Source organism: Heterocephalus glaber, unplaced genomic scaffold (genome assembly GCF_053883595.1).
Source record: "Heterocephalus glaber isolate CG9 unplaced genomic scaffold, H.glaber_assembly_v1.0 deba00001118, whole genome shotgun sequence".
NCBI classification, from domain to species: domain Eukaryota; kingdom Metazoa; phylum Chordata; class Mammalia; order Rodentia; family Bathyergidae; genus Heterocephalus; species Heterocephalus glaber.
The window spans coordinates 3190049-3214727 of record NW_028258196.1 but is presented as its reverse complement, the minus strand read 5'-3'; the positions used below and the strand labels follow the sequence as shown (position 1 = coordinate 3214727).

At 38.6% G+C, this 24679-nt stretch overlaps 1 pseudogene; it reads left to right on the top strand.

The window, feature by feature from the left end:
- Positions 1-15582: 15582 nt before the first annotated feature.
- LOC101714290 (coiled-coil domain-containing protein 122-like) lies at positions 15583-19914 on the top strand (annotated as a pseudogene).
- Positions 19915-24679: the final 4765 nt, after the last annotated feature.

The following is a 24679-nucleotide window of genomic DNA, read 5'->3' as shown; positions in this document are numbered from 1 at the left end:
TGTCACAGCTGAGCCTGCTCTAGATCCAAACATCTCTGAGTTCTCTTTCTGTCCCAGAGTCCTAAGATTCCATCAGCTGAGCAAAGCCTAAGCAAGTAAGTGTTCTCTGGCCAAAATACACTTTAGCTGTATTTGACCATCATGAAGAATGTCAGATTCATCTTTGGCAAAAGGCAAGGATTTTAGGCTTTCAGTGTAGAAGGAAGTCTGTCTTAGTTTAGAAGGAAATCTCTTCCTTTGTTGCCACTTTTCTTGGTTTAAACAAGACAATGTCCCTATCTGTGAAATCCTTCCTAGACTCAAGGTTTCAATTACTTCTGTACTGGAGGAAACTGATGTGGAGTGGAAAACAGGCTGGCAAGATCTTAACACTGGACATGATGCTGCCTTCACCACACATTACTTAGGATGGGGCCACACTCCTCAAGCTTCCCTTTTTGTCAATGTTTACTGGCACAGAGCCTTTGAGAAGTCAATCTGGCTGATAGCATTTTCTCTGTTAAATCCCAAGTTGCTTTTGCTGCTCACAGCTCTTAGTGACAAAAATGAGGACATTGTGTCTGCAGCGAAAGATAAACCCGGGGGCTGAATTTCACCATATCCCTCTCAATAAAGAGGGACAGCCTCTCCAATGTGTATTTGATGAGAAATTATTCACAAACTTAGAGAAATCAGGGCATCTATGAAAGCTTTTCTGCACATGAACAACACACTCACTGAGAGAGAAACAGGGCAAACAATTCCTTTCACAATAGTATCCAAAAAACTGAAATACCTAGGCATAAACCTAACAAAAGAAATCAAAGACCTCTATAAAACTATAGTGCTCTGAAAAGAGAGATTGAAGAGGATATCAGAAAATAGAAAGAAGCCAGGGATTTAGGTCAGTGGGTTCGCCGCCTGCTGCGCAAGCACAAGGACCCAAGTTTGATCCCCGGTACCGAAAAAGAAAAAGAAAATAGAAAGACATTCCCTGCTCCTAGGTAGGAAGGATCAACATAGTGAATATGGCCATACTTTCAAAACTGCTATATAGATTCAATGCAATCCCAATTGAAATCCCCATCAGCATACTTCACGGATCTTGAGAAAATAATCCAAAAATTCATTTGGAAGAAGAAGAGACCCAGAATAGCAAAAGCAATTCCAGGTAACAGAGACATGCTAGGGTGTATCAAAACCCCCAACTTGAAGCTATACTACAAAGCCACCATGATAAAAAACAGCACGGTACTGGCAAAGAAACAGACCAGAGGAGCAGTGGAACAGATTAGAAGATGCAGAAATAATTCCAGACACACTCAGCCATCTCATCTTTGACAAAGGAGCCAAACACCCTCACTGGAGGAAAGATAGCCTCTTTAATAAATGGTGCTCGACCAGCAGTGTGAAGAGACAACCCACAATGTGGGAAAAAATCTTCACCTGCTCTTCCTCAGACAAAGGTCTACTATCTCCAATCTATAAAGAATTTAAAAAGATCAGACCTCCCAAATTCAAAGACCCAATCTGAAAATGGGCATCTGAAATGAACAGACATTTCTCAGACAAAGAAGGAGAAATAGCAAGTAAACATATGAAAAAATGTTCAACATCACTGGTCATTCGAGAGATGCAAATGAAAACAACGCTGAGATTCCACCTCACTCCAGAAAGAATGGCTACTATCAGGAAATCAACCAATAACAAATGCTGAGGGGTAGGGTTAGTGGGAGGAGCAGGGGAAAGGAAAGAAGGGAAAGGAAAAATGATGAGAAATGGAAAAACTGGAAATAAAGTCTTTGTAAATAGGGAAGGGTGGAGGGGGTAAAGGGAGGGCTAGGAATGGGGAAAAAATAAGAACCAAGATGCATTATGTAAAGGAACAAGTTCCCAATGAGAAATGTAAATGTGTTGTATACCTACAATGTACCAATTAAACAATTTAAGTAAAAATAAAAAAACAAAAAACCAAATGCTGGCTGGGCTGTGGGGAAAGAGGAACCCTGCTCCACTGCTGGTGGGAGTGCAGACTGGTGCAACCACTGTGGAAATCAGTATGGAGATACCTCAAAGAACTAGGACTGGAAGTCCCATTTGACCCTGCTATTCCCCTGCTGGGTATCTTCCCAAAAGAATTAAAAGAATCACACTACAGTGATATATGTGCACCCATGTTCATAGCACCACTATTTGTAATAGCTAAAACTTGCAAACAGCCCAAATGCCCATCAACTGGAGACTGGATAAAGAAAATGTGGGTTTTTTATAAAATGGAGTATTACTCAGCCATAAAAAACGAGAAATTAGAGACATTTATTGCTAAATGGATGCACATTGAGGCGATACTCTTAAGTGAAATAAATAGTACACACATGTGTAAATACCGAATAGTTTCTCTAGTATGAAAAACTGAAGTGTAAATAAGGACTAAAAGGTATAATAGACAATGTGAAATAGGAAGAAAAGGGGCAGAAGGGAAGAGGAAGTAGGAGGGGTAGGGGAAAGGAAAGAAGGGAATGAAATTAATATGAGAAAATGAAAAAATGGAAACAAAGTCTTTGTAAATAGGGAGAGATGGAGGGGTTGAAGGGAGGGCAGGGGAAGGGGGAAAATTTTTTTTAAAAAGCTGTAATTATAAAGCTCTCAAAGAGAAGGGAACTTATAAGCATTATTAAGCATTATTGCAATCACATTGTAAAATCATCTTTTTTATTCTCATGTGAATCTTATAAGATAAGTAATACTACCCCCATTTCATGCATAAAGAAGCCCAGCAAATATGCAGTGAGGATAAACTGGATTTTGTTTACTTGTGGCATGCGTGGCAGAGCTCCAATTTCACTTCAACAAAGGATAATATACATAGGGAAGAAGAAATTATGGACTCACAATCTTAGACCTTGAAGAAACAGTAGAGGTCATGGCGCCATTTCTCTCATATTCCAGATAAAGAAACAGATCACAGAGGTTAAACGATTTGCCCAAATTACATGGCTCTAGTTGTGCAAATCGTGAAAATCTTTCTTGATTAAAGTATTAGGGATCAAGAAGCAGACTTTTGTGGTTAATTGGAAAGCAAATGTCCTAAATCAGCACAAGCTATTTCACTTATTTCAAATAATTGAAGCCATAAAATTTCCAATGTGGGAATTTCTAAGATAACTCAAAGATGCAAAGTACTGCAAGCCTAAGAAAGCTTTTCTATCAAACCAAAGGCCTCCAAAGCTTAACTGTTTTTATCTCAGAGTCAAAACAGAGTCCCATTGCAACTAGTGGCAGAAATAGAGCCTGTTTTTCTAAAGCTAGGAACCACAGAAATGATGGACAATGAGATAGGAGGAAAAAGAGGAGAAAGAAAAGATGCATTCACTTCAAGACTAACAAACAAAAACTAATCAATTCCACATACAAGAATGACTTTCCAAAAGAGCTCATGTGTATTTACACTTGTTAGCCATAGGTTGGAAGCTTGAAAAAACAGAAGTTTGCCCACAGAGAAGTCAGTCTTCATCATCAAGCAACAATCTAATCTTAGCTATATTTGACAGGCAAAAGTAGACATTTAATAGACTTCTCAAAATGCAAATGTCTAGTGTAGCAAAGATCATCTAAAATTTTTAAAGCCTTCAGAAAGATATTTATGCATTGGCTTTTACAAGCTTAAACTCCAAGGTCCAAAGAGTTATGTAAATAACAATATTCAGGAAAAAAATTTATCTATTTAATTTGGGCTCAGGGAAAGCTTGGATACAAATAATGCCGGAAAAAGGAATAAACATGAATCATAGGGATTTTCTCATGTGGTTAATCTGTCAAGGCAGAGAAGAACTGGACTCTCCATTGGTGTTTTCACTGGCTTTTTCTCCTGGAACATCCAAACAGGTTTAACTATTAATAAGCATCTGATTGAGATGTCTGCCTTCTGACTCTAAGAGGACTCTGGGCAAAAACTGAAGTGAAAACATGATGAAATAACAAAAACACTGTCCAGGAATATTATTTGATGTACTTAACTCATATTCACAGACAAAATATATTATAATGCCAGAGAGGAAAAAATAATTCTCAATCTAAAAAAAGATTTCTGTTCCAACAGAGAGGCAAAGAGCACCATGGACTTGCACTTGATTTGTTGTAGTTAGCTTACTGAATACAATTTTTATTGTAAATTAACTAAGCAAAGAGAGAAAGCCATCCATGCTTGTTTGGAATGCTCCAAATATTAATGTTGTCTCCCTTGCATTTTAGCTAATCTACTTAGCAGATCCTCACTTGGACATGAACTAAAAAGGCAACAAACAGAAAGGAAAAAGTCACAAAATAAGGACTAATACCATTAGTTCTTTACACAACTTTTCTCAAAAATATCTGGCCAGAGTGTGCAACAGCCTTAGTCCTTTGACTGGTGTGTACTGCTGTGTTCTTAACTATACACAGCTTCCCAATTCCAGCCCCTTGGCCACATTTGGATTGGCTGGGAAGCAGAGTGCCACCTCTGGAGGGGCAGGAGAGGGTTGAGGCTTGTCAGATCCTGGTAGGCTGGTCCTAACCACCTGCTTTCCAGGAAATGTTGTCAGGATGCTCAGGCAGAAACCAATATCCCATGTGCTTCATTTAAATCATATATGAAAGCCAAGTGACATTATAAAAATATTAACTATTTATTTTTTGAAAAGTTCACCTGCTATTGTTTAAACTCCAGTTCCTTGTCATCAAAACAAATTTGCTGAACGAGAATTTCTGGGAAAGCATATCTTTACCAAATTCCGATGGAGCCCCTCTGTCCCTTGAAGTTTTACTGTAGGTATTGACACTTTTCACCCCACCTATCTGCTGCACATTAATGTCGGGTAAAAAAAACTAGCTTTTATAAATGTGGCATCAATACATAATGCAGTACTACTTGGTCAGAAAGAAGGACAACTTTGAGTCACTTTTGGGAAAATGGATGTACCACCTTGAGTCCATAATGCTAAGTGAGACATCAGACACAATTGGTTAAATATTGTATGATTTCTCTATGAGAAACTCAAAATACAAGTAAACAGCAAAATAAAAAACAGATGATAGGAAATAGGAGGACAGACTTCGTGGAGACGAGAGAGAGAGGAGAAGAAAGGGAAGTAAAGAGGATCAAAAAATGGTTTGTATATGTACAGATTCCCCATAAGGGATGTATTCGTTATGTATCTCAAACATGCACTAATTTTAAAAATTTATGAATGTCTTTATAATTTAGGGTGATTTGTCTATCTCAAATTATGTAGATATTAGTTAAGTGTGTTTAATTCCATTGACTTAAACAGTTGTGTTTCTTTAATAATGAAAATTTATCTCCTCTTATATTGAGTCTTTACCAACTTTAAAGGCTGATAACCTTAGCCTAGACTTTTATTCTGGATGCCATGTAAAAATATGCTCCTCTTCATTAGCTACATGTTACACAGCTAAACCATGTTATGATGCCAGAGCAGAGGAGAAAGACAGTTTTCGATGTATGATAGGATTTCTACTCCAAAAGAGGGCACCGGCACCAGGCAGTTCACAACAAAGCAGAACCTACCACAGCCAGATTCAGGACTTCTTCAAAATCAATCAGATGAATAAATCCCTGGTTTGTGAGTGTGGTTTTTGCACATTTTTTTGTCCTTAATTTAGTTGATTCTTGCTTTTCACCTTGGAGACCACAACATGCACAATTTGGGTCAAACAACAATTCTACGTGCAGCCCCAACTACCCAATCACTACTTCTAAGTTGCTCCTGAAGCCTCTGCAGTTTTGCCGTTTACTAACCGAAGGTCCTGTTCACACCTGCAGGGAATGGAGCCAAAGTAGCTATCAAGGAGCCAGGACTTGAGCTAGGCTTTGAACTCCCCAAGTATCAGGCAATGCAAGAGTACAAGTCTGAGGGTGAGCTCCCAGCCCCAAGCTTCCCACTCAGAATTCAGGGTGGGGCTGACGGAGAAGCAGCCTAACCCTGAAGTCCCAAGGAGTCATGCCCACAGCCTCACAGAGGAAAAGCTTCCTGCCGAGGAGATGCTGACCTGAATCACATAAAAGTTCAAAGAGAAAGACTGTTTTATTTCCTAGAAACTAGCACCATACCCACCTCAAATCCCTTCCAAATCCCCTAAAAGCAATGAGAAGCCAGCCCAGCTGGGGGAAGGGGCGGTGAGTTTCTTTTGACTTGAAAAATGCACTGTGATCCATTAACTGCTTCCTGCTGAGACCCTCTGAGGTCTACAGAGCCAAAACTAGAGCCATGCAAGGCCCTGGGATGAATACTTGAACATCTGTCTTCCAATATGTGCTGATATTTCTTCTTGCCAGGTTGCCCTGCCACCAAGGGACCTGCAAACCTACTGCAGAGAAACCATGGCACCTACTGTGTGGCAAATCGTGGCACAGGTTGAGAGGACGAGTGGCTGCCTTCCATGGGGCCACGCTGGAGGCTCCAGCTCTGGGTGGCTGCTTCCTGTTCGAAGGCCACAGGAGGGGTTGACCCTCTTTGGTCTCTCCGTTCCTCACGGCATGTTAGAAAATGCTGCCAAAGAAAGCGCTCTATCCTTTCTCCAGTTGTGTCTGTGTTTAGACAGTTTTTCACTCTGAGCTTGGACAAATTCATCTAACTATCAAAACCCTACTCACAAGCTAACAAACGCCAACCTAATCTGAGTAATTTCTTCCTATCCTGTACCCGTGTCATATTTCACGTCTCTATCATTTATGTGGCCTGCAGGGTAGGCTGCCTGGTTTTATTTTCTAGGTATATAAGACATATAGGTGTATGTGTGTGTGTGTGTGTATTATCTTCTCTCTCTCTTGCATAAACTTCTGAGAAGAATGTGGCTTAATCTTAAGTACAGCAAATGAGCAATAATTTTTAACTGAATTAATGAAATCTTAAAGCAACATATGTTTTCTGTTTGGATGCTATCAGTTTGCTATTGCATGGGAAATGAATGGATTGATTTGACCCTTTAGCCTAAGTCCAACTTGACCAAAAACATCCTGGACTCAGTCCACTGGGAACACAATGATTGTCCCTGCCCCCAACCCATACTCAGAAACACAGTTTGAGATCTAGGTGTCTGGAATGAAGAAGAGTTGTCACTGTAACCAACACTAAACTTGTAAATGCACAAACAGCACTGAAGTAACTTTATAACATTTAACAACAGCTTGTATGATAGGAGATTTGGCATTGCTGCAGCTGTCTCCCCATTGAGAGGCAGAGACTGATGATAAATAGGAAAATATTAGTGAGATAACTAAGGATAATACAGTCTTGGAATAAAACACCCAGTTATCAGTAGGATATATTTACAACCATAAGTGAATTTCATTGAGGTTACTTGCTCTTCTGAGATTAGAGAGCAGCTATGCCAAAGTCTTGTTTTTCATGGCTCACTCCCTTGGCCCTTCCACCAGCAAAGGAAATGGAAGGACAAATGGCTTTCTCAGAAAACAATTTACCTCCAGTCTCTAGGCAGTTTGTTGAATAAGAATGTATTGAATGTTAAATGTGGTCCTAACACAATAAGTGCTAGGTGTCTATGGAACTGATTGCCAAAGATGTCCCTACACCTATGCCTCTTGATATTTGTACCCCTGTACAGTCCCCTCCTCTTTAACCTAGCTTTCACTTTTGAGATCTGTGACTCTCTTTTGACTAACGGAATGTGCCTGGATGATGCTGCATCATTCATAAGTTGAGTTGTGACAAACACATAGCTTCTACCTTGATGTCTTTGGAATGCTTGCTCTGGGAGAAACCAGTCACCAGTTAGAAGTTCAAATACCCCTTAGATTTCCATGCTGTAGGAAGCCCAGCTAAGGGGTGGTGGGCAGGAAGAGAGCTTAGCTGTTCCAACTATTTCACACAAGGTACCATCTTGGATACGTAGCCCATCAGGCCTTCGGATAACTGTAGACTTTCCTGCCATCTGACCACAACTGTGTAAGAGATCTCAAGGAAGAACAACCCAGCTAACACACACACACACAGAGACACAAGGGGGGGTGGGGGGAGGGGCGGGGAGAAATTGTTGTAAACTTCTAAGTTTGGGGATGGTTTGTTACACAGCAATAGATAATAAAAGCAATGTCAAATAATTACTTTATTTTATTAAAAAGCAATGGCTTTGCCATTGGAGAAATTAGGCTTTGAGTGAAGCAGCAACATGCCCACAGAAAGCAGCATAAATATCCTCCAACATAACTCATCCACAAATTAACAGTTTTTTCCACTGCTTTAGGAGGCCTGCACCGGGGCCTGTGAGGAGGTGGTACCAGAAAGAGGTGCCCAAGAAAGCCGCCAGGCTGATCCTAACATCAGGTGGGAACAGCTGTCGCTTGCTCAAAAGGAGTAAAGACAGAGCCTGGAGATGTTTATGAAATGGAGAGCAGAAAAGTGAGCAGAGAGAAATGGCAAAGAGCATTCTAGAAAATATTCAAATGTTCACATTTAAAAGATAACTCCAAAATGCAAATTCAAGCAAGATGACCTGTTTTAACTATCAGATTGGCAAAATGTAAAATGTAATACTCAGGCTGGCATGGTATGGTATAACACATGTCTGCTGACAAGAGAACACTGTCAATAAATCCAATCTTTCTTCAGAGCAGTGTGCAACAAAGCCATGAAAGTTATTTTATCTGACCTACTTCATTTCCAAAAGTGTAACTAAGGGCCAGGGATTTAGCTCAGTGGTGCCACCGCCTGCCTCCAAAGCACAAGGTCCCGAGTTCAATCCCCAGTACCAAAAAAGTCTGGAAGAAAATGCCAAAAGTGTAACTAGAGAAATTACTCACCATTTTAAAAAGTTATTAAGATTGGTTTTCTTTTTTTTTTTCTGTTTTGCTTTAAACTCTTGTACATTTACCTGTAATAACATGAATTAAATAAAATTTAAATATCCAACAATTGGGAAGAGGTTAATTCTGTGATGATATAATCACAGGTGATATTCAGAATATTTAACAACTGTTATGATATAGGCACCAACCAATTTATAATTATACCCAACACACCAACCAATTCGAATGAACATACCAACAAAAAACCCTAATAAACCAACTAATCATAACAGAGGCAGCAAACAGTTATCTGAAGATTTAAATAGCCCTACATATAGACATCACAGTGCATAATAGCAGGGTACCACCCAAGGCTCCTCCATCTAATTGAAGATCATTCAACTGTTTAAAATCATTTTTTAAAATAAAGTTGCAGTGAAAAGTTAAATTAAACAAAGGAAGACTTTATGCAATACATAACCTATATTTATGCATATGCACAAATGTCTGTTTAGAAAAAAAAAATAAACTACCTATACCAAAAAGATTAACAGTGTTTCTCCTGAGTAGTAGGGTTATCAGTGATTTATTCATTTTATTTGTACCTCTCTATTCTACAAATTTCCTATGACAAACATTATTTTCATAAGTTATCAGGGAAAGTCACATTATATAAAAGGAAGAAAATAAAAATAATGAGAGCTTTGTTTTGGATGAAGTGTACAAAGTTTGAGTTGAGCTGATCAACAGAAATGAAGGGAAGTTCTATTATGGGATTAAGTTTGCCAAACAATAGGAATTTGAGGATGAGAAGAGATAAAGTAGGAAAAGAGGGAATTCTAAGTGCCTGAGCAAGGAAACAAGGCAAGAAAGCCAATGTTGGAAAAAGGCAATTCTAACTGCTAGGAAAGAATCTGCTGGAGAGAATGGAGTGTTAGGGTTTATATCTAGATGTCCCCCTAAAGCCTCATACACTAATAGTTGGGGCTTTGGTGAGGTGATTAGATCATGGGGGTGTGACACTTATCAGTCAACAGGTCCACCAATGAATTTATAGCTAACTGTGATTTGGGAGCTGAAGCCTCGTTGGAGGAGGGGGATCACTGGGGTCCTGGAAGGATCTATTTCTTTTCCTCCTCATTGAGCTCTCTCTTAGCTTCCTGTTGCTATACCGTGAGCTGTTTCTCCTCTGCTATGCCTCTCTGTCATGCTGCCCTGCCTTGGAGCCAGCCAGGTATGGACTGAAACCTCTACAAACTGTAAGCCAAAATAAATTTATCTTTCTTTAACTTGTGGGTGTTGGGTATTTTGTCAGGACAATGACAAAGTAAGACAGATTTCAGTACCAGAGAAGGGGGGTTGTTGCTGTGATGCTATCTTACCACAGGGTTCACAAGCCTGTGGAACTGGCTTGCAGGAGGAGTTTGGAAACATTTGGAGTTGCTGGCTAGAGAAGCAGTCCTAGAATGCTATATGCCAAGCTTGGTGGAATATTCTGGTCAGAGCTCAGAAAACTAAAACACTGACAGTAATGCTGCCCATAAAGAAGACCAGGCTCAAGGAGGGATTCTGGAAAATGTTGAAGAGCAGTGCGCATTACTGATTAAATCCAAGATTCAGCTGGAGGCCAGAGTCAAGGAGCTATCTAAGTGTGTGGAGGAAAAAAGAGGAGATGAATTCTGAGCTGACTGCCAAGGGGCAGAAACTCGAAGATGAATGTTTTGAATTGAAGGAAGAAATCCATGACCTAGAAACAATGTTAACAAAGTCAGAGGAAAAGCATGATATGGAACACAAGCACTTTTTCTTTGTGGAGATAAAGTATTACTGGCACTGGTATATGAATTAAAATTAAACAAAAGAGTTTAGAAAAGGAGCTTTCCAGGCAGCCATACCACGGCCCCCAGCACCAAGAAGCAGAGCCACCCCCAGCAATGAGGAGGAGCCCTCCAGGCTGCCATACCCCCATGCACAGCACAGATGAGCAGAGCCACCCCAAACACCGAGGAGGTGAGCTTTATAGGCAGCCAAACCACGACCCCCAGTTCCAAGGAGCACAGCTCACCCATCGACTACAAGGGGAACCTCAAGGGGGCAAGCAGCACATACCCCTCCCACCCCCCTAGAAATGAGAAGACACATAAACAAATCTCAAAACATACTCCCAGATCACCTAAACCAAAACCAAAGGGAAAAGAGATGGAACAATATGCTTTTCAATCACCTGCACTCCCTGAACTGGCAACTAAGGATGTGGAACAACTGAAATTAGAAATAATTTCTTAGATAACAGCAGAGATTGTGCCCATAGTGCAAGACATGATTTTTTTTTCCCCATTAAGTTCATTGGTATATTTTAGGTATAAAATACATTTACATACATCATTGGGATCTTGTACCATTACATGAGTATCTTGGTTCTTATTTTTTTTCCCCCATGCCCTGCCTTCCCCTCACCCCCTCCACCCCTCCACACTTGCAAAGATCCCATTTCCATTTTTTTCCATTTCTCATATTTTTTTCTCCTCTTTCCTCTCCCCACCTCCCACCTCCCCTGGCCCCCTAGACTTTTTCTTCCTATTATACAATATCAATTATACATTTTTTATTACAATATCAAGATCTAGGAGACATTATCACAGATTTTACAGAATTTAAAAGTATATAGAAGGCATATTTCAAAAATCTGTTTTGAAATAAATTGGACAGCTTCTAAGAAGTACCTTGGAAGACAAATTAATGAAACTAACTCTGGAGGAAATATAAAATTTGAATAGCACCTATTAAAGAAAGTATATTCCTAGCCTGAAAACCTACCTATATGACAACAACAGCTTCATATACATTTTAACTGATAAATTATATCAAACATTTAAAGCAGAAAAAAAAAAGGAAGACTTCTCCCCTCATTTTAGGAAATCAACATTGTGCTAATCCTAAAACTAGATAAAGATAATAGAAGAAAAAAGTATGAACATAGAGAGAAATTTGTTTAACAAAACAAACTATTAGAAGTCAGATCTGGCAGTATGTAGAAAGTGGTTTTATTATAGGGATGACAGTGTTGGTTCTGCATTGGAAGATCCACCCCACGAAGTCATCATTTTAACAAAAGAAAGAAAAGGGCCATATGATCCTGTCACTAGTTGGAGAAAAAGTACTGGACTAAATTCCACAGCTGTTCATGGTAAAAGCAATCAGGAGACTAAAGTAGAACAGAACCTTCTCAACAGATTAAAGACATGTACTCCATACTTCAAGCAAGAACACCTTATATGAACAGAGAAGATACATTGCTTTCTCCTTGAGGTGGGGAACAAGGGCAGATATGCTTACTCTTTATCTGTCCATTAAACTTTGAAACCTAGGCCCAACCAAAATAGTCTGGCAATAAAATGACACAATTAGGATAGGATTGGCAAGGTAGAAGTAAAATCTTTATATGTAGATGAAATGACCATCTACAGAGAAAATACTAAGAAATCTCTAGGAGCCCCTAGAACTTGTATTTGAATTTAGCAGGATTAGAAAACACAAGGTATATATATAAATTCAGGTCTATGTATACTTACTATAAATGAAGAATTGGATATTGAAATTTAAAAGTTATGTAGGAGTATGAAGGACCTAGAAAAGTAAAAAACAAACAAACAGAAAAACAGTGTTGGAAGACATTTATTTCCTAATTTTAAGACTTCCTCTAAAGCTACAGTAATCAAGGCAGTATTGGTGTCAGGAAAGACATATAGATCATTGGAATAAAACAGAGAATCTAGAAATAGAACCACACATATATGGTCTACTGAGTTTTGAAAGATTATTGAACATTAGCATTTAATAGAATATAAACCTAATTCAAGAGCCGAGGAAAAGATAGTGTTTTCAACAAACAGCACTAGAACATCAGGTATCCATATGTAAAAAATTAACCTCAACCCTTTATTTCCATGCAAAAAAATAACTTGAAAGGATCTATGAACCTAAATAAGAAAGCCTAAAAGTATAAAACTTTAAGAAGAAATTATAAGGGAAAATGTTTATGAATTTAGGGTAGGCAAGAACTACCTAGGATACAAAAAACATGATGTATAAAAGAAAAAAATTGATAAATGAGATTCCATCAAAATTTAGAACTTTAAATGACATCATTAAAATGAAAAGTAGACCTTAAACAGAACATATTTACAATGCATATAACCTATGAACAGAATATATAAAGGACTCTTACAGCTCATTAATAGACAACTCAATTAAAAAGTAGACATAAGAAGATGATAAAGAGCCAGTACAGCACAAGGAAAGGTGTGCAACTCTAGAATCAGAAAAATACTCATCAGTACAATAACAAGATTGAATTATACACTCATGAGGGAAATGAAGTTAAAAGTTTTAAAAGCCTTGATATCACTTTTTCTTTTTGTTGGATTCTCCCCCTTAGTGTTTAATTTGTCACACCCAGTGGATTCATTCTGCTGGGCTTCCTGGGGATGTGATCCTCATTGTCCTTTCCTAGGGTATTGTCTAAAATTTTTTGGAGTGCTGGTTTAGTATTCATGAAGTTCCTGAGGTGCTCTTTATCATGAAAGTATCTTATTTCTCCATCAATTTTGAAAGATAGTTTTGCAGGGTATATTAATCTGGATTGGAGGCTGTTTTCTTTAGGGCTTAAAATACATCACTCCAAGCTCTTCTTGCCTTGAGGGTTTGCACTCAGAAGTCTGCTGTGATTCTGATGGGCTTTCCTTTGTATGTGATTTGTTTCTTTTCTCTCACTGCTTATAGAATTTTGTTCTTCTGTTGGATTTCTGGAATCCTAACTATTATATGCCTATGTGTAGATGTTTTTTGATCAAGGATAGCTGGAGTCCTATATGCCTCACTTATCTGTATGTCAAGTTCTTTTCCCCTGCTTGGGAAGTTTTCTGCCAATATTTCTGTGAAGAGTTTTTTTATGTCACCTGCACTCTCTCCTCTTTCTTCATTGACTCCAATCAGTCTTATACTATTTTTCTTCGCATCATCTAGCAGCTGCTGGATTGATTTTTCCCTTACAATTTTATTTATTTGTTTGTTTTGGTTTTTTGGTACCAGGAGTCGAACTCGGGTCCTTAAGCTTGCGCAGCAGGCAGTGAAACCACTGAGCTAAATCTCCAGCCCTCCGTTACAATTTTAAAGGAATTTTTCTTTTCCTGGTCACTAATTACAATCTTATCTTCTATAGCTGAAATTCTATCCTCACATTGGTACATCCTGCTGTGCAGACTTTCGATGGAGGTTTTAATCGCCTGGAAATCTGCTTGCATCTGTTTTATGAATTCCATTTGTTTCCTATGTTGAGATTCCATCATGTTCCTCAGATCCTCTATTTTTTTGTCTGTGTCATCTCTAGATTTATTAATCATGTCTTGCCCTATGAGCACAATTTTTGCTGTTATCTGAGTAATTATTTCTGATTTCATTTTTCCCAGATCTTCTTTTGTTTCCAGTTCAGAGAGTTCAGATGGTTGAGTATCAGATTGTTCCATCTCGTTTCCCTTTGGGGTTGCTGTAAGTGATCCAGAAGTCTGTTTTTTGAGGCTTGTTTACATGTCTTCTCATTTCTGTGGGGGAGGGGAGTGCTTCTGGTGCCTGTGTGCCTCACCTTCTCTGCCTTAGGAGTGTGGAATGGCGGCAGGGGAGCTTCCTTCCATGTGCTGGGAGTGGCTCAGCTTCTCTACCCGAAGAACCTGGCATGCAGACATGATTAAAATATCTACAAAGGACACAGATAAAAAAATAAAGGAGCTGAAGAACATGATGTAATCCCAAAATAGGAAACAAATGGAATCCATAACACAGATGCAAACAGATTTCCAGGAGATTAAAAACTCCATCAAAAGTTTATGCATCAGAATGAGTCAAAGTGAGTATAGGACTTCAGATATAGAAGATAAGATTGTCATTAGTGACCAGGAAAAGAAAAATCTCTTTAAAATAGTAAGAAATCTAGAGAAATAAATCCAACAGCTGCTAGATGATGCACAGAAGAATAACATATGACTGACTGGAGTCAAAGAAGAAACAGGAGAGAGTGCAGATGACATAAAAAAACTCTTCACAGAAGTGAGGGCAGAAAACTTCCCAAGCAGGGGAAAAGAACTTGACATACAGATAAGGAAGGCATATGGGACTCCAACTAGCTATGATCAAAAAACATCTACACATAGGCATATAATTGTTAAGATTCCAGAAACCCAACAGAAGAACAAAGTGCTACAAGCAGTTAGAGAAAAGAAACAAATCACGTACAAAGGAAAGTCCATCAGAATCACAGCAGATTTCTCAGTGCAAACCCTCAAGGCAAGAAGAGTTTGGAGTGACGTATTCCAAGCCCTAAAGGAAAACAGCCTCCAACCCAGATTGATGTGCCCTGCAAAACTATCTTTCAAAATTGATGGAGAAATAAGATACTTTCATGACAAAGGGAACCTTAGGAACTTCATGAATACCAAACCAGCACTCCAAAAATGTTTAGACAATATCCTAGGAAAAGACATTGAGGATCACAACCCAAGGAATCCCAGCAGAATGAATCCAATGGGTACAGCAAGAAATTCAACACAAAGGGGGAAAAATGAAACAAAAAGAAAAAGACATGACAAAGATAAGTCAATATGTATCTGTTATAACCATCAATGTAATGGTCTCAATTCACCAATCAAAAAAAAAAAATAGACTGGAAGACTGGGTCAACAAGGAAACACACTTAATTCAAATTGAAACTCATAGACTGAAAGTTAAAGGGTAGAAAATAATACTCCATGGGACAGGAACTTGAAAAAAAGCAGGAGTAGCTATCCTCTTTGAAGATCAAGTGGATTTCAAACCAACATTGATTAGGAGAGACACAGAAGGACACAGCATCCTTGTAAAGGGAACAATCAAAGAAGAAGAGACAACAATTGTAAATATATATGTACCAAACACTGGTGTGCCCAACTATATAAAACAAATACTACGGTCATGAAAAATCAAATAAGCACTAATACAACAATACTAGGGGAACTCAATACCCTGCCCACAAAAATAGATAGATCAACTAGACAAAATATAAGCAACAAAATACTAGAACTCAATCAAACTCTTGAACAAATGAACTTAACAGATGTTTACAGAGTGTTCCACTCCACAAAATCAGAATACACATTCTTTTCAACTGCACATGGGTTGTTCTCTAAAATAGACAACATACTCACTCATAGAACATGTTAAAGTAAGTACAAAGGAATTGAAGTTATCCTCTGTATATTATCAGACCATAGTGCAATGAAATTGGAGATCAATAAGAAGAGAAACTCCAAGAATTTCATAAACACGTGGAAATTAAACAACATGCTTCTAAATAACCAATGAGTCACAGAAGAAATTAAAGAAAAAATTAGACAGTTCCTAGAATTAAATGACAATGACAATACAACATATTGGAATCTATGGGACACAATGAAAGTCTCATGAGGGAAACTGATGGCAGTAAATACTCATATTAGGAAAAGAGAGCCAGCCCAATTAAACAACCTGATGCTGAACCTCAAGCTTCTAGAAAAAGGAGAGCAGGACAAACTCAAAGCTCATACAAGGGAGGGAAATTATAAAGATCAAAGAAAAATCAATGCAATGGAGACAAAGAGAACAATACAAAAAAATCAATGAGGACAAGGGTTGGTTCTTCCAAAGAATAAAACTGACAAACCCTTAGCCACCCTTATCGGGAAAAGGAAAGAAAAGGCCCAAATCCATACAATTATTAATGAAAAAGGTGAAATTACAACAGACCCAGCAGAAATCAAGAGGAACATCAATACCTACTTCCAGAACCTATACACCAATAAGATGGAAAACACAGAAGAAATGGACAGATTCCTAGATTACGTATGAATTACCAAAGTTGAACAAAGAAGACCTAAAAATTCTAAACGACCCAATATCAACCAATGAAATTCAAAACATATTTAAAAACTTACCAACTAAGAAAAGCCCAGGTCCTGATGGCTTCACTGCTGAATTCTACAAGACATTTAGAGAGGAACTGCTGCCACTTCTGTTTAAACTCTTCAATGAAATTGAAAGGGAAGCAATACTCCCAAATTCATTCCTGGAAGGAAGGATCACCTTGACCCCAAAGCCAAGAAAGACAAACCAAAAATGAGAACTATAGGCCAATCTCACTAATGAACATAGGTGCAAAAATCCTTAATAAGATACTGGTAAATAGAATGCAGAAGATCATCAAGAAGAACATACACCCTGACCAAGTGGATTCATCCCAGGGATACAGGGAGGGTTTTAGATACACAAATCAATCAATGTAATACACTACATCAATAGAGCCAAGGACAAAAATCATATGATTATCTCCATAGATGCAGAAAAAGCATTTGATAAAATCCAACATGCATTTATGACACAACCCCTACAAAAATTGGAATAGACAGTCTCTACCTCAAGCTGATAAAAGCCATCTATGAAAAACCAACAGCCAATATCATACTAAATGGTCCAAAACTGAAATCCTTCACACTAAAATCAGGAACAAGACAAGGATGTCCACTATCATCATTTTTGTTCAACATAGTTTTGGAAACATTAGCCACACCAATTAGACAAGAGAAAGAAAAGGAATAAAGATAGGAAATGAAGAAGTCAAATTGTCATTATTTGCAGATGACATGATACTGTATACAGAAGACCCCAAGAACTCCATCAAAAGTTTTATAGATTTAACAACCAAGTACAGTAGAGTAGCTGGATACAAGGTGAACACACAAAAATCAATAGCTTTCCTCTACATTAACAACAGACTCACTGAAAAGAGGAATAGGGCATGCAATTCCTTTCACAATAGCATCCAAATAACTGAAGTACCTAGGAATCAATCTAACAAAAGAAATCAGAGACATTTCCCTGAAAACTATAGCACTCTGAAAAGAGAGACTGAAGAGGATATCAGAAAATGGAAAGACATTCCCTGCTCCTGTGTAGGAAGGAGCAACATAGTGAAAATAGCCATACTTCCAAAACTGCTATATAGATTCAATGCAATCCCAATTGAAATCCCACCAGCATACTTCATGGACTTTGAGAAAACAATACAAAAATTCATTTGGAACAAGAAGAGGTCCAGAATAACAAAAGCAATTCTAGGTAAAAGAGACAAGGTAGGGGGTATCACAACACCCAACGTGAAATTATACTACAAAGCCACCATGATAAAAACAGCATGGTACTGGCAAAGAAACAGACCTGAGGACCAGTTTAACAGATTAAAAGATGCAGAAACAACTCCAGACACACTCAGCCACCTCATCTTTGATAAAGGAGCCAAACATCCTCACTGGAGGAAAGATAGCCTCTTTAATAAATGGTGCTGGAAAAACTGAGTTTCAACTTGCCAAAGATTAAAACCAGACCTATATCTCTCGCCATGCACTAAACTAAAATCAAAATGGATTAAAAATCTAAATATTAAAATAGAAATGCTGAATAGGCTGGAACAGAGGTTAGGTAGAACCCTAGAAGACATGGGTGTAGGAAAAGATTTTATGAACAGAATCTCAGTTGCCCATGAACTAGCACAAACAATCAACAAGTGGGATCTTTTCTTATTAAAAAGCTTCTGCACATCAAGAGAAACCACCAAAAGTGTGAAGAGACAACCCACAATATGGGAAAAAATCTTCACCTCCTTTTCCTCAGACAAAAGTCTACTATCTTGAATCTATAAAGAATTTAAAAAGATCATTCCTCCCAAATTTAAAGACCCAGTCCAAAAATGGGCATCTGAAATGAACAGACATTTCTCAGGCAAAGAAGTAGAAATAGCAAATAAATACATGAAAAAATGTTCAACCTCACTGGTCATTCAAGAGATGCGGATGAAAACACTGAGATTCCACCTCACCCGAGAAAGAATGGCTGCTATTAAGAAATCAACCAATAACAAATGCTGGCGGGGCTGTGGGGAAAGAGGAACACTTCACTGCTGATGGGAGTGTAGACTGGTGCAACCACTGTGGAAATCGGTATGGAGATACCTCAAAGAACTAGGACTGGGGCCCGCAGAGGAAGGGTAACAGCAGCAGAAGCTGTGGAGGGCTCTCTGGCTTGAGCCAGGTAGGTCCATGAGAAGGAAGCAGGCAGTCGCCGGAAAGCCAGCGGTGGGAATGTGGGCAGGAGTAGAGGGGAGGGGAGGTGGGAACTAAAGGAATGAAGAAGGTGAACCAAAAAGGGAAAAACAGGAGATTATAGACAGAAAATATCAGGCAACAAAGAAAGGAAGAGTGATGGTGATGAAGTTCTTAATGAAGAAAGACATATCTTCATTGACTGATGCTCTAGAGCAAGTTGCAAAGCAACAACAATCACAAACATCAGAAATAGAAAAAAACAAAAAGGGTGTGTTCCATTTACAGAATGAACTTCATGAACTTGAAAAGCAAATAGCAGCAGTCTGTGCTGAAACTAAAGAAACAGAGAGGCAAATTTATCAGCAAGATGCTGCCATTGAGAATTCCAAACTTCAGCATGGAAGCCTGGAAATTCAAATCAAGACCTTATATACAGAAAATATAAAGCTTAAATTTGATATAACAACAGCTTAAAAAGATTCTGGTGAACAGATGAAAACATACAATGCATATTATGTAAAAATAAAGGCTCATAAAGACAGTCTGGGGGAAATAGAAAGAAAATGGTCATTTATGACTGAACTTTATGAAAAAAGAGATCTCATTAAAACACTAAACACAATGAAAGAGGAACTTAGGCAAGGCCTCCAAAATCCAGGCGGAAACAGAATAACACAAATACAGGAAGACATTTCAAAGCTAAAGAATAAAATTGTAACTGTAAAAGAATCTATCAGTGAAGCAACTTGTTTTCTTGAGGAAGAAGAAAAAAAGACACATGAAAAATTAAGAAAAGAAATAGAGGTATAGCATAAGAGATATGATGCAATTCTGAAGCGTTTGCATTGTCAGGTAAATAAGCTTCAGTCAAATAGAAGACAATGGCAATGGAACATTCAACAACTGGAAAAAACTACAGCTGCACTAAGAAAATTCATAGGAATGAAAGATTAACAGTGCCACAGGGCAATGTGGTACAGAGACCACGCCAACCAAAATTATGGGACAGCATATGAAGAAAATCTTGCTTAACAATAAGCAACCACTGTCAAAGGCCTGTATTAATGACAGATATAGTTTCTCTTTTAAAAGTCAGTTATCTATGGGTTAAAGTACTTTCCCAACCTTACAGGGAACAGCACTGGAAAGACAATAGCAATCCTTACAGGAGAACAGTGAAAGAGTCTCTGTGAATATTTCAAGTGTGTAGGCTATATTATATTCAGAATACCCATTTGTAATCATGCTGTATTCACTACTCTACAAAGTAAAAATCTAGAAGAAAATAAACAATTGAATTTTCAATGAAAAAAAAGAAAAAGAACTAGGACTGGCAGTCCCATTTGACCCAGCTATTCCCCTGCTGGGGATCTTCCTCAAAGAATTAAAAGAATCATACCACAGTGATACATGAGCACCCATGTTCATAGCTGCACAATTTGTAATAGCTAAAATTTGGAAGCAGCCCAAATGCCCATCAGCTGGAGACTTGATAAAGAACATGTGTTTTTTTATATAAGGGAGTACTATTCAGCCATAAAAAATGAGAAATCCAAGACATTTATAGCTAAATGGATGCACATTAAAGTGATACTTTTTTTTTTTTGGTACTGGGGATCGAATTTGGGTCTTTGTGCTTGCGCAGCAGGCTGCGAAACCACTGAGCTAAATCTCCGGCCCAAGGCAATACTCTTAAGTGAAATAAACAGGACACACGTGTAAATATGGAATAGTTTCTCTAGTGTGAGAAATTGAAAGTGTAAATAAGGACTAAAAGGTAAAACAGATAACGTGAAATAGGAAGAAAAGGGCAAAGGGGAAGGGGAAGTGGGAGGGGTAGAAGAAAGGAAAGAAGGGAATGAAATTAATATGAGAAAATGAAAAATGGAAACAAAGTCTTTGTAAATGGGGAGGGATGGAGGGGTTGAAGGGAGGGCAGAGGAATGGGGGAAAAGTAAGAACCAGGAGAGATTATGTAAATGTGCAAATTTCCAATGATGAATGTCATTATATTTTATACCTAAAGTGTACCAATAAAATTAAAAAAAAAAAAAGACCAAGCTCAAGAGGTTTCCCTTGAGAAGGACTCCATTGGCAGCTGGACCCCAGGCCATGTGTGTTATGCTCTGGCAGAAAATCTGTCTGCATTTTGCTTATGTCCAGAGACTTTGTGGGTGACTGAGATTAGGGTGGTAGACTAATTAATCTGACAGAGGAAATTTCAAGGCAGCCAAATATTCAGGCTGTGGCTTGGATACTGTCGGAAGCTTTTAGCCAGTTCTACACTGAAAATTAAGAGCAAACAGTCCAGCAGAATGATTTTAAAAGTTTTGAGTTTGGCCAGAAAGGAAAACCTAGGAAAGGTGGGGCCTGCAAAGATGGTATAGAGGAGTGCTCGGTTGCTGAAAAGATTAGCATTAAAAAAGAGGAAAGCACTTTGGAATTGGACAATAATAAATATAAATAATAAAACAATAATAAAAATCCCATTATTATTGGAATGGGACAATAATAAAAACAACTTGAGGGAATTTGAGGAATCCGCAAGGCTGTGCCCTTTTCAGGCTCAAAATTGCGAAGGTGAAAGACTTTGCTTTGAGAGGAGAGCTGGGGCACTGAGTCCAGAATAGCAGCAGCCTAAGATTAGGGGATTGATTGCCCAGGACACAGTTCACCGTGCTCAGCCATCTAGGCACTCAGAGGCCTCTGAACTATCATACCAGCAAGATCCAAAAGGGCTCAGCTATTGCTCAGACTGGTAGCAGAACTTGGCACCACTCACATGGTGCTGGTTTTATGCATGCACAATGTAAGGGTTGTGGGGTCAGATTAGAGAAGGGTGGGAGGCCAGGCGGTGTGCTCTGAGAGGGCAGCGCATGAACCTGTGAGAGTGAAGCCAGTACAGTGGAGAACCCTGGGTGTTGGAAAAGCCAAGAATGTGGAATGTCTGAGGAAAGCCACAAGGAGTGAGTAAAGCCAGCCTAAGAGAGAAGCTATGAGGACTAAAACAACCACCAGCAATGCTGGAGGGACAGGGCTGTCCAAGCTCTTTGGAATTCATATTGTTGTGGCAAGGGAGTCGAAATGACCTTTCAGAGACAGGAGAGAGAGTAAAATTTTTAAAAAGTTTATTGCTAGGCAAGGACAGCCTCAGGAAATGAGTGCTTCTAGGCTGACCACCAGTTAAGACAGTTTCCCCTTTTTATATCTCTTACAGGGCAGCTTAAGTTGTGGTTACATAGCAGAATGTGGCAGAGATGTGATAAAACAGCATTAGGTGGCAAGGGAAGCTTAGACAAACACACTTCAAGGCTGGTTTCTAATCTCTCTGGGAACAGGCTGCCCCACAAGAGGGGAAAGGCCCACCCAGAGTTTTCAAACAGGGACAAGTTTCAAACAGGGTTTTGGGATAGCACACACAAAGTAGTACATAAGCCCACACAAAGGATATAAGCAGTGCATTACTAAAGCTGGTACAGAGTTCATGAACAAATATTCCACAATAATTATCCATTTCAAGTTAGGTTTGGCAGCTCTTTCCACCTCAATATCTTGCCACAAGTTGCCCTGGATGCTGGACGTGGAACTATGGGAATTATTGTTTATTCTGCTGGATTTTGGTCTAGCTTTGCTCCCATTCTTTTCTATCTCCCTATTTCTCCCTTTTGGAATAGAAATGTTTACCCTGCACCTTTGTTGGAAGTGTTTAACTTTCTTTTCATTCAGGGGCTCACAGCTAAGAGTTTCCTTTCAATCTCAGAGGAGACTCTGGACATGGACTTTTCAGCAATGCTGAAACTGTTAGGACTTTGGCAACTCTTAGAGATGGACTAACTGCATTTTACAAAAAGGGATGGTCATGTGCCTTTGGGGGGCCAGGGGTGAACATTATAGTTTATATCTAGATGTCCTCTTATAGTCTCTTGCACTCATACTTGGGTATTTGGGGAGGTGATTAGATTATGGGGTGTGACACTTATCAATGGATTAGTCCAATGATGAGTTTATACCTAAATGTGATTTAGGAGGTGAAGCCTGGTTGGAGGAGGTAGGTCACCGGTGGCATGGCCTACAAGGGTCTATTTCCCTCTCTCTTTCCTTGATCTCTCTCTCTCTCTCTCTCTCTCTGCTTCCTGCTGGTATGCCTTGAGCTGTTTCTCCTCTGCCATCCCCACCTGCCATGCTGTCCTGCCTTGAAACCAGCTAATTATGGGGTGAAACCTTTATAAACTGTAACCCAAATAAACTTTTATTCCTTTAACTTGTGCTTGTCAGATATTTTGTTCCAACAACAAGAAAGTAACAGACATGGAGAAAGAGAAAACAGCCATATGGTTTCTACAGTTTTCCCTAAATCAACATGTTCATGATACACATACATGATTTATGCTTCTTTCACTCCATCAGGAGTCTGAGTTTAGGAAAATATATCTGCTCTTGCCTCCAAAGTAATTCAACATCTATTTCATCAACAAATGAAGTTTGACATCTTCTCCCCATTAACTGTCTACAGGAAAGACAAAAACGGGAAGAAAGTAGCACATGAATAATTGTTTCAACTATACCAAAAAATAGAATTTTTACTTGCCACATGATAAAAGAGCTTTGTGTCAGACAAGCTTTGTGTCAGACCTTTAAAGGCATCCTCACCTTGCCTTTTGACATTTTATTTGGAAATAATTTCAACATAAAAATTGCAAGACTAAGCTTAGAAAACACTATTCCCATATACATTTTACCTAGACTCTCCTACTATTAGCATTCTATTGTTTACTCTATCATTTGTTTTCTGTCATTTTCATTCATTGATATATATATAATTTTTAAATCACTTAAGAATAAACTGGTATTCATCCTGTGTATTTGTAAATGCTCTCTTGCATAACCACACTAAAGTTTTCAACTTCAGCAATTTTTAAAATGATGTAACAATTTATCTAACTATTGTTCATATTCAAACTTTGTCAGTTGACCTAATAATATTTTGGTATTTTCCTCCACAAATATGACCCACCCTAGGATCAGGTATTGCATTTCACTGTCGTCTTTGTTCTCCTTTAATTTATAACATTCCCACCAAAAAAAAAAAAAAAGCATTCTTTTTAATTCAGAAAACAGTTTCATTTGAATTACACACTTTCCAAATGAATGCTATGAGGAATCCCTGCCGACTGACTGCCCCCAGATTTGCCCTCAGTGGTACTCATGCTGCCTGATCCCTCTCACATTGGAACTCCAGGTGGCAAAGTCAGTTATGGTAGTGGATATAGTTATGTCCCCCCAAAGCACCTTTTTTCCTTATTCTTAAAAGGATCTATAGCTGTAAATTTTGTTCCAAATGAGTCTGAACTGGTACCAATTATTTTAAGAATCTATATTGTTCAATGCATGAGTGAAGAATGCAATACACACTCTTCCATGATGGTCAATTACCAAATCACTCCATTGGCTTCAAACATTTTCTCAACCCTTCCTCTACCTGTCTCCTTCTGAAGGACTATGACCTTTGGCAGCTGGTACAGCTTAATGAGCTCATTGCTTTTCAATTACTTTGATAACTGTGAGAGGGAGATGTCTGGGGCTGATAGAGACTACCAAACAGAGGCTGCAGATGAGAACTCTGATAGGCCTAGTTTCCATCAGAGCTTATTAGACAGTTATTCATCTATATAAGTGCTGTATTAAAACTAGATGGGTAGAGGAAGCTTGACTACTAAGCTGAAGTCACAGACAC